A 14,698-nucleotide genomic window follows, 5' to 3' on the forward strand; every position below is an offset into this window, starting at 1 on the left:
TTCGATCCCCTATACTTGTGGGTCATCAGTCCCCAGAAACATGGTTACCGCTCAACAAGCAACTTATTAAGAAATAAGATACATAAGTACATATTCTTCACCACAATAGTTTTTAAGGCTATTTTCCCATGAGCTATGTATTGTAAAGGCAAAGAATAGAAGTTTAAAGGTAGCACTCAAGTAATGTACTTTGGAATGGCAGAGAAATACCATGTGGTAGGTAGGTATGGTGGACACAAATGGCATAGTTTTTGGCTCAAGGGTTTGGATGCACGAGAAGAATCCCTCTCAATACAAGGCTAGGCTAGCAAGGTTGTTTGAAGCAAACTCAATTATAAAATGGTGCAGCAAGACTCACATATGAACATATTGTAAGTATTATAAGACTTTACATCGTCTCCTTGTTGTTCAAACACCTCAACCAGAAAATATCTAGACTTAGAGAGACCAATCATGCAAACCAAATTTTAACAAGCTCTATGTAGTTCTTCATTAATAGGTGCAAGGTACATGATGCAAGAGCTTAAACATGATCTATATGAGCACAACAATTGCCAAGTATCAAATTATTCAAGACATTATACCAATTACCACATGCGGCATTTTCCGTTTCCAACCATATATCAATGAACGAAGTAGTTCAACCTTCGCAATGGACATTAAGAATAAAGCTAAGAACACATGTGTTCATATGAAACAGCGGAGCGTGTCTCTCTCCCACATAAAGAATGCTAGGATCCGATTTTATTCAAACAAAAACAAAAATAAAAGCAAACAGACGATCCAAGCAAAGCACATAAGATGTGACTGAATAAAAATATAGTTTCACTAGAGGTGACCTGATAAGTTGTCGATGAAGAAGGGGATGCCTTGGGCATCCCCAAGCTTAGATGCTTGAGTCTTCTTAAAATATGCGAGGATGAACCACGGGGGCATCCCCAAGCTTAGACTTTTCACTCTTCTTGATCATATTGTATCATCCTCCTCTCTTGACCCTTGAAAACTTCCTCCACACCAGACTCGAAACAAACTCATTAGAGGGTTAGCTGTAATGTCCCAGGTTTAGAGACGATCGAGGGGTAGATTTTAGAAAGGGATGTGCATTGCATTGCAAATTCTGGGGAAATTTCGCGCTTTTAAATAAAACTGCATTGAAGGTGGACAAGTTTCTCTCTCGACACCTTACAGGGTTAGGGTTTCGAGAGTGCGACAAACTTGTATCTCACCTAACTAGTTTAGGGTTTTGGAGAAGAGAGGGGGAAGTTTGCATCACAAACTTAAGTTGCTTGGTTGAATTCAAAGTTAAGTTGTATGATTGAATTCAACTCAAAGTTGAAGTTGAAATTCAAATTCAAACAAAAAAAAATCTCATAAATTAATTATAAGGAAATTCTTTAAGAAAATAATAAAGAGATAAAGTATAAATAATACACATAATAATTAAAGCTCATTAGAGAAAACCTTGAGCTTTATTGATCATCACACAAATTACATTGTTTGTACAATATTCATGAGGTAAATAAATATATATTACACCACATTACAAGAATTGCATTAATAAAAGAAGAAGAAAATTACAAGTAAATAAAATACATCCTAAACTACAAGATCATCTTCATCTTAATCATCACATTGTCCCTGCACACAACAAAGCAAAGCAACAATTATGCCAAGTGGCATTGCCACTTGGCAAGGTTAGAAAGAAAATGGCAACAAGAGAGGATATGCTCACAGCTCGCCGAGCTGATCTCGCTCACAGTGCAAGGACCAAGCCAGGTACCAAGCACTTGGTACACACACAACCAAATCGCTCACTGTGCAAGTGTGCATGCTCAACAGCACACACATGCCAGTGAGTCACCACAAGCTGCAGGCCTTGTTGTCGACCAGAGAGGAAGGAGAAGGCCACATAAAAGCCTCCACAGTAAACCCTGAGCCATATCCATCGACAGGCTTCACTGGGTAAGTCACCAAGAACACAAGAACACTAGAACACTAGAACAGCTACTGCTGTTCAATATATTCCACGAATACCGTAAACAATCCAAGAATCAAGCTTACAAGGAGGAGCAGTGGCAAGCTCATAATCCAACCGAAGAAATCCTCTACAACAACACCACAATCTAGGAGCTGGAGTGAGGTATACATATCATCATGAACAAACCAGAGGGTTTTGTTCATAAATTGCACAGGCATGATCTCAAGCACACCAAAAGGGTAGGAAATCATGTTTGTGTCATCATCTGGTCTGTCTAGCCATTTGGTGCAAGCAAACATATGGAAAGCCAGGAGGAAAACCAACCAAGGGAACATTGGTTATACCAAATCAATGGCATAATCAAAGAAATCCAACAAGGGAAGATCCTATCTAGCTAGCCGCATTCACCTAGCACCTAAGACCATTACACCATCGACAAATAAGCAATTGTGCCTATTTTTATTTGTCAACAGCCAAGAACACTCGGGAATCCAACAAGGAAATTGCCCAGTGATGCTTTCATCAAGCCACAGCCAGCCAACAGGGTGGGAGCTTCCCGAACACCAAGAAATGCCGTTAAGGCCACCTCAATCACCAAAACAATAAAGCCACCAAGCTCAAGACATCACATCATCACCCAACAATGGTTCAAGATGAGCTAGGGTACCCAACCAATGGTTGGCATCCCTCTAGTCTCATCAATTCATCCATGAGATCATTACTGCTAGCATAGCTCACATCATTTATCCATTTAATAAAGCAAGGAATTACAGATAAATGAAACAGCTTAAGTAACCAAAGCACCAACATCTTGCCGTTGACCCAATGGCTCACCGCAAGCATAGATGATGCTTGAGTAAGCATTAACACAACAACACAAGTATAAGTGTCACCTAGACACCAGGTGAAGCATCAGTAAGGCACATGCAACAAGCAAGTGATGATCATTTGATCATCAGAGCATGCTAAAGCATGTCATGGCAGGCTAGAATCAATCACTGGTATTCCACAAGAATTCTATGAATTAAACAGCCACAGATAAACAACAGTTATATCACAGACAAATACATAAATCATTTACAATTGTATCCAGAAGCACATCAAATACATGGGGTACCACTGGACCATGACAAACAAATAAAGCCCTTAATGCTCATCACTGAATCATATCATTAAGCCAACAGTAATGCTCAGATGAGCAGGTTCATGAATTTGAGCACAAGAACTAGCCACAACAGCACTGGCACTTGCAAATTTGCAATAATAGCACACTACAATTAAGCCATTGAAGCATACATGAACACACATGAGTGCCAGGCAAGCATAGAAACAAGACAGAGGCACAGGGAAGAATCTAGCAAGAATAGTAAGCACTGGCATGGCTGTGGCAACAATGGCCAAGGCCAAGTAGAGGCGATAGCATGAACAACGATGAGCGAAGACAAAGAAGACAAAGCAAGACAAGAAGCACGAGCAAAACAACAGCAGCATCACAGCATGGCCGCACCTCTACGAGGCACGACAGCCAGTGACCAAGCTAGACGAAGAAGAGGAAGGGAAGGAGTAGAATGATGCGCGTGGTTGACGTATTGTCTTTTCGTTCGACACGCGTCCGTTGGGAACCCCAAGAGGAAGGTGTGATGCGCACAGCGGCAAGTTTCCCTCAGTAAGAAACCAAGGTTTAATCGGACCAGTAGGAGTCAAGAAGCACGTTGAAGGTTGATGGCGGCGAGATGTAGTGCGGCGCAACACCAGGGATTCCGGCGCCAACGTGGAACCCGCACAACACAACCAAAGTACTTTGCCCCAACGAAACAGTGAGGTTGTCAATCTCACCGGCTTGCTGTAACAAAGGATTAACCGTATTGTGTGGAAGATGATTGTTTGCAGAGAAAACAGTAAAACAAGTATTGCAAGTAGATTGTATTTCAAGAAAGAGAATTGGACCGGGGTCCACAGCTCACTAGAGGTGTCTCTCCCATAAGACGAACAGCATGTTGGGTGAACAAATTACAGCTTGGGCAATTGACAAATAAAGAGAGCATGACAATGCACATACATATCATGATGAGTATAGTGAGATTTAATTGGGCATTACGACAAAGTACATAGACCGCCATCCAACCGCATCTATGCCTAAAAAGTCCACCTTCAAAGTTATCATCCGAACCCCTCCAAGCATTAAGTTGCAAGCAACGTGACAATTGCATTAAGTATGGTGCGTAATGTAATCAACAACTACATCCTTAGACATAGCATCAATGTTTTATCCCTAGTGGCAACAAGCACAACACAACCTTAGAACTTTCCGTCACTCGTCCTGTGTGTCAATGCAGGCATGAACCCACTATCGAGCATAAGTACTCCCTCTTGGAGTTACAAGCATCTACTTGGCCGGAGCATCTACTAGTAACGGAGAGCATGCAAGATCATAAACAACACATAAGCATAACTTTGATAATCAACATAACAAGTATTCTCTATTCATCGGATCCCAACAAACGCAACATATAGAATTACAGTATAGATGATCTTGATCATGTTAGGCAGCTCACAAGATCCGACAATGATAGCACAATGGGGAGAAGACAACCATCTAGCTACTGCTATGGACCCATAGTCCAGGGGTAGACTACTCACACATCACACCGGAGGCGACCATGGCGGCGTAGAGTCCTCCGGGAGATGATTCCCTCTCCGGCAGGGTGCCGGAGGCGATCTCCTCGGATCCCCCGAGATGGGATCGGCGGCGACGGCGTCTCAGTAAGGTTTTCCGTATCGTGGCTCTCGGTACTGGGGGTTTCGTCACGGAGGCTATTTGTAGGCGGAAGGGTAGGTCAAGAGGCGGCACGAGGGCCCCACACCACAGGGCCACACAAATTCAAGGACCAATCACTCGAGCTCGTGCCAAACAACTTAACTATCAGGTACTTTCGTTCCTTGGAACTATTTCTCACATACATGAGAATATGATGCTGCCTAAATCATATGTGTTTGTTACTCTTAGGAATGATGGACCTAGCATGGATGAGAGGGACAAGCATTGGAGCATGATCACACATGGAGGAGATGGCAGCAAACATATGAGGATTGAAGAAGACGCCGCGAGTGGAGATTTCAGAACTTTGAAGCCACCATAATTGGAGATGAAGACATGGACGAAATATAGAGTTCTCCACTTCATAATTTCGTCCACATGAGTTCATGGTGCTGCGACACCTTTAGTTTTGGGCCAGACCCATGTAATTTTCGCAGGATTTAAGTCAGCCACTTTTTAGAGTCCGTATTGAAGGGGGAAAGGCCTTCTAGGGTTTGGTTCGGCCACCATATGCATGGCTGGCCGAAACCCCACCTTTTCCTCCTTTAAATACCCCCATAGCCGTCACGTTTAGACTCGGATTTTGATTAGATTAAAAGTTAGCCATTGCTGCAACTCTCGTGTACTTCTTTTGAGGCCAACGCCCAGAACAAGACCGACTATTCGGAATCCCACCTTTGTCAATAAAGCTTTCATCTTTCATCCGCAATATTCTGATTGCATCATTAGTTCTTACTTGTTCTCGATTTCAGGTAGGAATTAAGACCCTCGCTGGTCAGGCTGATCGTGCATCCGCAAGATCAGTAACTCCCGGAGATTGTCCTAGCGATTGCATTGGCGCACGAGCTTTGCACGTGTAGTCGGATCGTCAAGCACGAACTCCACCAACAAATCGATCTATCCATGTCTCATCGAAAGATCGGCCACCTTTGCTCTATCAAGTGGTATCAGATTTCAGGTTGCTCGGTGAGATTTTACTGTTTTCCTAGTGTAGATTGCATCTGCCATCATACCCATAAACCACGAAAAAGCCAAAAAAAAATACGCTTAGGGTTTAGATCATATCGTCCCATAAACCCCCGCCACGCCTTGCATTGTCTTTTCAGCTTTTGCATAGTTGAATTTGTGTCCGCATCTTCGTGTCGAGTTGCTGGTCTTAGCGTCTAGTTCCTTTAGAGTTTCGAGTTCTGGTCATATTAGTCACGCCGCCGCCGCCACTCGCACCATACGCAGAACACCGCCATTATCGCCATATACACCTGCCATATACACCTGCCATATACTTCCGCCATCGCCATATACACCTGCCATATACACCTGCCATATACTTCCGCCATCGCCATATACGCCTGCCATATACTTCCACCATCACCAGATACACCCGCATCTACCATATACCCCGGTTCCTACCACGACACGGATTTGTGCTGTTTCTCTGCCGCGACGAGCCCGCGTAAAATTAGGTTTTATTGTTTTTCCTACTTAGTCTGTTACCTTCTAATATCATCTTGCGCTGCAGAAAAATTTCCGTGAGATAAGTTTCGGCCGCCAGTAAAGAATTGGAAGGAGAGCAAAAAAAAACAAAAAAAAACAAAAAAAAAAGAATCTGGAAACGCTTCCGAAAAAAATTTCTGGCTACATTGGTTTTTCACTTTGGCGATCACTTTTCGCCACTGGCCGTTATAGCGACATTTTTTGGCGCCTGCGCGCTTTCCAGAGCACCTCCGAAAATTCGACAAAAAAATTTTCTGAGGCTATACTGTTTTTAGACCTTGGGGATCAGTTTGAGATACTTGCCATCATAGTGATTTTTCGCACCTCGCGTCGCCACCTCATCGCCACCTCATCGCTGCTAGTTGCTTGTGTGCCGCGCCGTGACCTCGCTAGTGTTCTAGGCTCGCGTCTCTAGTACGGTCTAGCCTAGGACCAGCACAGTACCGTTGTTGAGCATACTTTCAATATTGCATTGCCGTTTTGACATTTGCTGTTTTGCTACCACATATTAGCCTTCCTACAGCTCCTCATATTGTCTCCACGTGCTTTGTGTCGACACCCGGTAATCGCTTTGGCAATCTTTGGAGACGCTGATCCTTGCTGGTTGTTACATCGCCTTCCTCCTGTTTGGTAAGAACTTGTAAGAGCTTTGTATTTTGCTTGACGAATTGCGCGTGAACCACCATATTCCGTAGTTCTGTAGGCATATACATTTGTGCTTTTGTCTGTGCTAACCATGTCAGGACCAGTTGATCCGACCGCTGTTGACCCGGCCAAGATGACGCCCGAGCAGCTACATGCTCACTTCACCCACCTTTGGGCGGGCATGCACGCGACACCGATGCGCGCATTGGTGACGTGGATGCCAAACTCACCGACGCGCTGGACAAGCTGGATGGCCTCGAGACCGCTTTCAACTCCAAGCTCGACGCCAAGTTCCAGGAGCTTTTGACTCGGTTACCGCCGCCTCGCGCCAATGTGCAACGCCGCGCACGCCGCGTTCCTCGTGCGGACGTTCCTGCGGGTACCGCTCCTGCTGCAGCAGCCGCACATGACGCGCCTTCTGATGAAGGCTACGAAGATTATGAAGGGGACGCGGACGAGCAGGTAGATGAGAACATACTGGACGGCGAGGAAGTCCAACAACCTGCACCTGGTCGTCCACGGCAGCTGAACCGCCACGCTCGACCACCTCCACGGCCGGTACGTGATGATGATCATGTTGCTAAATTAAAATTGAATATTCCGCCATTTGAGGGTAGATATAATCCTGATGCATATCTTACATGGGAATTGGAAGTAGAGCAACGCTTTGCATGTTTACGATATCCTGATCATTTGCGTGTTAGTGCTGCTACTTGTGAATTCACAGATTTTGCATCTATTTGGTGGTCTGAGCATTGTAGAGTTCACCATGCTAATATTCCTACTACTTGGGTTGGTTTAAAACTTGCTATGCGTACTCGTTTTGTTCCTCCACATTATCAACGTGATTTGCTTAAAAAATTGTCTCGCTTAGAACAAGGAACAAATTCTGTAGAAGACTATTATCAAGAATTGCAAACTGGCATGATTCGCTGTGGTATTGTAGAGGATAATGAGGCTATGCTTGCACGTTTCTTTGGTGGTTTGAATAAAGAGATTCAGCATATTCTAGATTATAAGGAGTACAACACTATTACTCGTTTGTTTCATCTTGCTTGCAAAGCTGAACGTGAAGTGCAGGATCGTCAACCACCATGGAGAAGAGCTAATGTTTCTGCAGGTCGTACATCATCATGGACTCCGCGACAATCAGCTCCACCATCTCGTGGGGCTGCACCAGCACCTACTACCTCCAAGTACACCGCGCCTGCATCACGAGCACCACCTGCTGCTACTCCACCACCATCTGCTGGTCCTCCTCGGAGTTCATCTTCCATGGCCTCCACGGGGAAGACGCGCGACATTCAATGTCGCAAATGCTTGGGATTTGGTCACATAGAGAGAGAATGCAGAACCAAGCGTGTGATGTTGGTGCGTGAAGATGGAGAATATGATTCTCCAAGTGACTTTGATGAAGATACATTGGCCCTTATTGCTGCACGTGATGGTGCCAATTCTGATTCCGAGAGAGAGATGGAGGTAATGGAAGCCGACACCGCTGATCAAGACAGAGCTTAGTTGCACAGCCGCGTGTTGAGCGTGCAATTGAGCAAAGCTGAGCATGATCAACGCCACAATCTGTTCCAAACACGCGGCGTTGTAAAAGAGCGAGCTATACGGATCATCATTGATGGAGGAAGCTGCAATAATCTGGCTAGCGTTGACATGGTGGAGAAGCTTTCTCTCCCTACAAGATAGCGCACACATCCATATTATATTCAATGGTTTGAGAGCTCTCGGAAGCTCAAGGTAACAAGAACTACACGTGTGCATTTTACTATTGGTACATATTCTGATTTTGTTGATTGTGATGTTGTACCTATGCAAGCTTGTTCTTTGTTACTTGGTAGACCTTGGCAATTTGATAGAAAATCTGTTCATAATGGTAGAACTAATCAGTATTCTCTTATGCATGATGGAAAGAAAATTGGTCTCAAACCTATGACTCCTGAACAAATAGTAAAAGATGATCTTGCTAGAGCTAGTAGAGTAAAAAACGAGGAGAAACATAAGAGTGAGAATCAGATTGTTGCTGCAGATTTTGTTCCACATAAGGCTAATACTAAATCTGATTCGAACCATGCTACTGAAATTCGTTTGAAAAATCCTTGTTTGCTTGCTAGCAAATCTGATATTGCTGAAATTGATGTGAACACTACTCAATGCTATGCTATTATTTGCAAAGAAGTTCTGTTTTCATTTGAGGATATGCCTCCTTCTTTTCCACCTGCGGTTGCTAACCTTTTGCAGGAGTTTATTGATGTGTTCCCACAAGATTTACCACCTGGACTACCACCTATCCGTGGGATAGAACACCAGATTGACTTGATTCCAGGTGCTTCGCTGCCCAACCGTGCGCCATATCGTACCAATCCTGAAGAGACCAAAGAGATTCAACGACAAATTCAGGTTCTCCAAGATAAAGGTTACATTCGTGAGTCTCTTAGTCCATGTGCTGTTCCTATTATCTTGGTACCTAAGAAGGATGGTTCTTCACGCATGTGTACTGATTGTAGAACTATTAATAATATTACCATTCGATACCGTCATCCTATACCTCGTTTAGACGATATGCTTGATGAATTGAGTGGTTCTATTATGTTCTCTAAAGTTGATTTGCGTAGTGGTTACCACCAGATTCGTATGCAATTAGGAGATGAATGGAAAACAGCCCGCTGTACCTACAGCCACACAAATTCAAGGACCAATCACTCGAGCTCGTGCCAAACAACTTAACTATCAGGTACTTTCGTTCCTTGGAACTATTTCTCACATACATGAGAATATGATGCTGCCTAAATCAGATGTGTTTGTTACTCTTAGGAATGATGGACCTAGCATGGATGAGAGGGACAAGCATTGGAGCATGATCACACATGGAGGAGATGGCAGCAAACATATGAGGATTGAAGAAGACGCTGCGAGTGGAGATTTCGTAACTTTGAAGCCACCATAATTGGTGATGAAGACATGGACGAAATATAGAGTTCTCCACTTCATAATTTCGTCCACATGAGTTCATGGTGCTGCGACACCTTTAGTTTTGGGCCAGGCCCATGTAATTTTCGCAGGATTTAAGTTAGCCACTTTTTAGAGTCCGTATTGAAGGGGAAAGGCCTTCTAGGGTTTGGTTCGGCCACCATATGCATGGCTGGCCGAAACCCCACCTTTTCCTCCTTTAAATACCCCCATAGCCGTCACGTTTAGACTCGGATTTTGATTAGATTAAAAGTTAGCCATTGCTGCAACTCTCGTGTACTTCTTTTGAGGCCAACGCCCAGAACAAGACCGACTATTCGGAATCCCACCTTTGTCAATAAAGCTTTCATCTTTCATCCGCAATATTCCGATTGCATCATTAGTTCTTACTTGTTCTCGATTTCGGTAGGAATTAAGACCCTCGTCGGTCGGGCTGATCGTGCATCCGCAAGATCGGCAACTCCCGGAGATTGTCCTAGCGATTGCATTGGCGCACGAGCTTTGCACGTGTAGTCGGATCGTCAAGCACGAACTCCACCAACAAATCGATCTATCCACGTCTCATCGAAAGATCGGCCACCTTTGCTCTATCAGGGGCCGCGCCGCCCTAGGGTGTGGCCCCCTCGTGGCCCCTCTTCGTCTCTCCTTCGGCCTTCTGGAAGCTTCGTGGAAAAATAGGCCCCTGGGCTTTGATTTCGTCCAATTCCGAGAATATTTCCTTACTAGGATTTCTGAAACCAAAAACAGCGAAAACAACAGAATCGGCACTTCGGCATCTTGTTAATAGGTTAGTTCCGTAAAATGCACGAATATGACATAAAGTGTGCATAAAACATGTAGATAACATCAATAATGTGGCATGGAACATAAGAAATTATCGATACGTTGGAGACGTATCAGCATCCCCAAGCTTAGTTCTGCTCGTCCCGAGCAGGTAAAACGATAACAAAGATAATTTCTGGAGTGACATGCCATCATAAACTCGATCATACTATTTGTAAAGCATATGTAGTGAATGCAGCGATCAAAACAATGTATATGACATGAGTAAACAAGTGAATCATAAAGCAAAGACTTTTCATGAATAGCACTTCAAGACAAGCATCAATAAGTCTTGCATAAGAGTTAACTCATAAAGCAATAATTCAAAGTAAAGGTATTGAAGCAACACAAAAGAAGATTAAGTTTCAGCGGTTGCTTTCAACTCATAACATGTATATCTCATGGATATTGTCAACATAGAGTAATATAATAAGTGCAATAAGCAAGTATGTAGGAATCAATGCACAGTTCACACAAGTGTTTGCTTCTTGAGGTGGAGAGAAATAGGTGAACTGACTCAACATTGAAAGTAAAAGAATGGTCCTCCATAGAGGAAAAGCATCGATTGCTATATTTGTGCTAGAGCTTTGATTTTGAAAACATGAAACAATTTTGTCAACGGTAGTAATAAAGCATATGCATCATGTAAATTATATCTTATAAGTTGCAAGCCTCATGCATAGTGTACCAATAGTGCCCGCACCTTGTCCTAATTAGCTTGGACTACCCGGATTATCACCGCAATACATATGCTTTAACCAAGTTTCACAAAGGGGTACCTCTATGCCGCCTGTACAAAGGTCTAAGGAGAAAGCTCGCATTTGGATTTCTCGCTTTTGATTATTCTCAACTTAGACATCCATACCGGGACAACATAGACAACAGATAATGGACTCCTCTTTTAATGCTTTAAGCATTTGACAACAATTAATTCTTTTCTCATTAGAGACTTGAGGATATTTGTCCAAAACTGAAACTTCCACCATGAATCATGGCTTTAGTTAGCGGCCCAATGTTCTTCTCTCACAATATGCATGCTCAAACCATTCAACTCAGTGTAGATCGCCCTTACTTCCGACACGACGAACATGCATAGCAACTCACATGAAATTCAACAATGAGTTGATGGCGTTCCCAGATGAACATGGTTATCGCACAACAAGCAACTTAATAAGAGATAAAGTGCATAATTACATATTCAATACCACAATAGTTTTTAAGCTATTTGTCCCATGAGCTATATATTGCAAAGGTGAATGACGGAATTTTAAAGGTAGCACTCAAGCAATTTACTTTGGAATGGCGGGAAAATACCATGTAGTATAGGTAGGTATGGTGGACACAAATGGCATAGTGGTTGGCTCAAGTATTTTGGATGCATGAGAAGTATTCCCTCTCGATACAAGGTTTAGGCTAGCAAGGCTTATTTGAAACAAACACAAGGATGAACCGGTGCAGCAAAACTCACATAAAAGACATATTGAAAACATTATAAGACTCTACACCGTCTTCCTTGTTGTTCAAACTCAATACTAGAAATTATCTAGACCTTAGAGAAACCAAATATGCAAACCAAATTTTAGCATGCTCTATGTATTTCTTCATTAATGGGTGCAAAGCATATGATGCAAGAGCTTAAACATGAGCACAACAATTGCCAAGTATCACATTACCCAAGACATTTATAGCAATTACTACATGTATCATTTTCCAATTCCAACCATATAACAATTTAACGAAGGAGAAACTTCGCCATGAATACTATGAGTAGAAACCTAGGACATACTTGTCCATATGCTACAGCGGAGCGTGTATCTCTCCCATAAAGTGAATGCTAGGATCGATTTTATTCAAACAAAACAAAAACAAAAACAAACCAACGCTCCAAGAAAAAGCACATAAGATGTGATGGAATAAAAATATAGTTTCATGGGAGGAACCTGATAATGTTGTCGATGAAGAAGGGGATGCCTTGGGCATCCCCAAGCTTAGACGCTTGAGTCTTCTTGATATATGCAGGGGTGAACCACCGGGTGCATCCCCAAGCTTAGAGCTTTCACTCTCCTTGATCATGTTGCATCATACTCCTCTCTTGATCCTTGAAAACTTCCTCCACACCAAACTCGAAACAACTCATTAGAGGGTTAGTGCACAATATAAATTGACATATTCAGAGGTGACACAATCATTCTTAACACTTCTGGACATTGCATAATGCTACTGGACATTAGTGGATCAAAGAAATTCATCCAACATAGCGAAAGAGGCAATGCGAAATAAAAGGCAGAATCTGTCAAAACAGAACAGTTCGTATTGACGAATTTTAAAATGGCACCAGACTTGCTCAAATGAAAATGCTCAAATTGAGTGAAAGTTGCGTACATATCTGAGGATCACTCACGTAAATTGGCATAATTTTCTGAGTTACCTGCAGAGAATTAGACCCAGATTCGTGACAGCAAAGAAATCTATTTCTGCGCAGTAATCCAAATCTAGTACTTACTTTTCTATCAACGGCTTAACTTGGCACAACAAAACACAAAACTAAGATAAGGAGAGGTTGCTACAGTAGTAAACAACTTCCAAGACACAAAATAAAAACAAAGTACTGTAGGTAAAAACATGGGTTGTCTCCCATAAGCGCTTTTTTAACGCCTTTCAGCCTAGGCGCGTAAAGTGTGTATCAAGTATTATCGAGAGATGAAGCATCAACATCATAATTTGTTCTAATAATAGAATCATAAGGTACCTTTATTCTCTTTCTAGGGAAGTGTTCCATACCTTTCTTGAGAGGAAATTGATATTTTATATTACCTTCCCTCATATCAATAATAGCACCAACAGTTCAAGAAAAGGTCTTCCCAATATAATGGGACAAGATGCATTGCATTCAATATCCAAGACAACAAAATCAACGGGAACAAGATTATTGTTAACGGTAATGCGAAAATTATCAACTTTACCCAAAGGTTTCTTTGTAGAATGATCAGCAAGATTAACATCCAAATAACAATTTTTCAACGGTGAAAAGTCAAGCATATTATAAATTTTCTTAGGCATAACAGAAATACTTGCACCAAGATCACATAAAGCATTACAATCAAAATCTTTAACCTTCATCTTAATGATGGGCTCCCAACCATCCTCTAGCTTTTTAGGAATAGAGGCTTCGCGCTCTAGTTTCTCTTCTCTAGCTTTTATGAGAGCATTTGTAATATGATGCGTGAAGGCCAAATTTATAGCACTAGCATTAGGACTTTTAGCAAGTTTTTGCAAGAACTTTATAACTTCAGAGATGTGGCAATCATCAAAATTCAAACCATTATAATCTAAAGCAATGGGATCATCATCCCCAATGTTGGAAAAAATTTCAGCAGCTTTATCACAGAGCAGTTTCAGCAGTTTTAGCAGTTTCGAGCAGCTTTTCGCGCTTTGCATTAGAAGTGGAAACATTGCTAACACCAATTCTTTTATTAGTATGAGTAGGAGGTGCAGCAACATGTGTAGCATTAGCATTACTAGTGGTGGTAATAGTCCAAACTTTAGCTATATTCTTCTCTTTAGCTAGTTTTTCATTTTCTTCTCTATCCCACCTAGCACGCAGCTCAGCCATTAATCTTATATTCTCATTAATTCTAATTTGAATGGCATTTGCTGTAGTAACAATTTTATTATGATAATTCTCATTAGGCAAAACTTTTGATTTCAAAAGATCAACATCAGCAGCAAGACTATCGACTTTAGAAGCAAGTATATCAATTTTACCAAGCTTTTCTTCAACAGATTTGTTAAAAGCAGTTTGTGTACTAATAAATTCTTTAAGCATGGCTTCAAGTCCAGGGGGTGAATTCCTATTATTGTTGTAAGAATTTCCATAAGAATTACCATAGCCGTTGCCATTATTATAAGGATATGGCCTATAGTTGTTACTAGAATTGTTCCGGTAAGCATTGTTGTTGAAA

This window comes from Lolium rigidum, chromosome 1 (assembly GCF_022539505.1).
Source record: "Lolium rigidum isolate FL_2022 chromosome 1, APGP_CSIRO_Lrig_0.1, whole genome shotgun sequence".
Lineage (NCBI taxonomy): Eukaryota > Viridiplantae > Streptophyta > Magnoliopsida > Poales > Poaceae > Lolium > Lolium rigidum.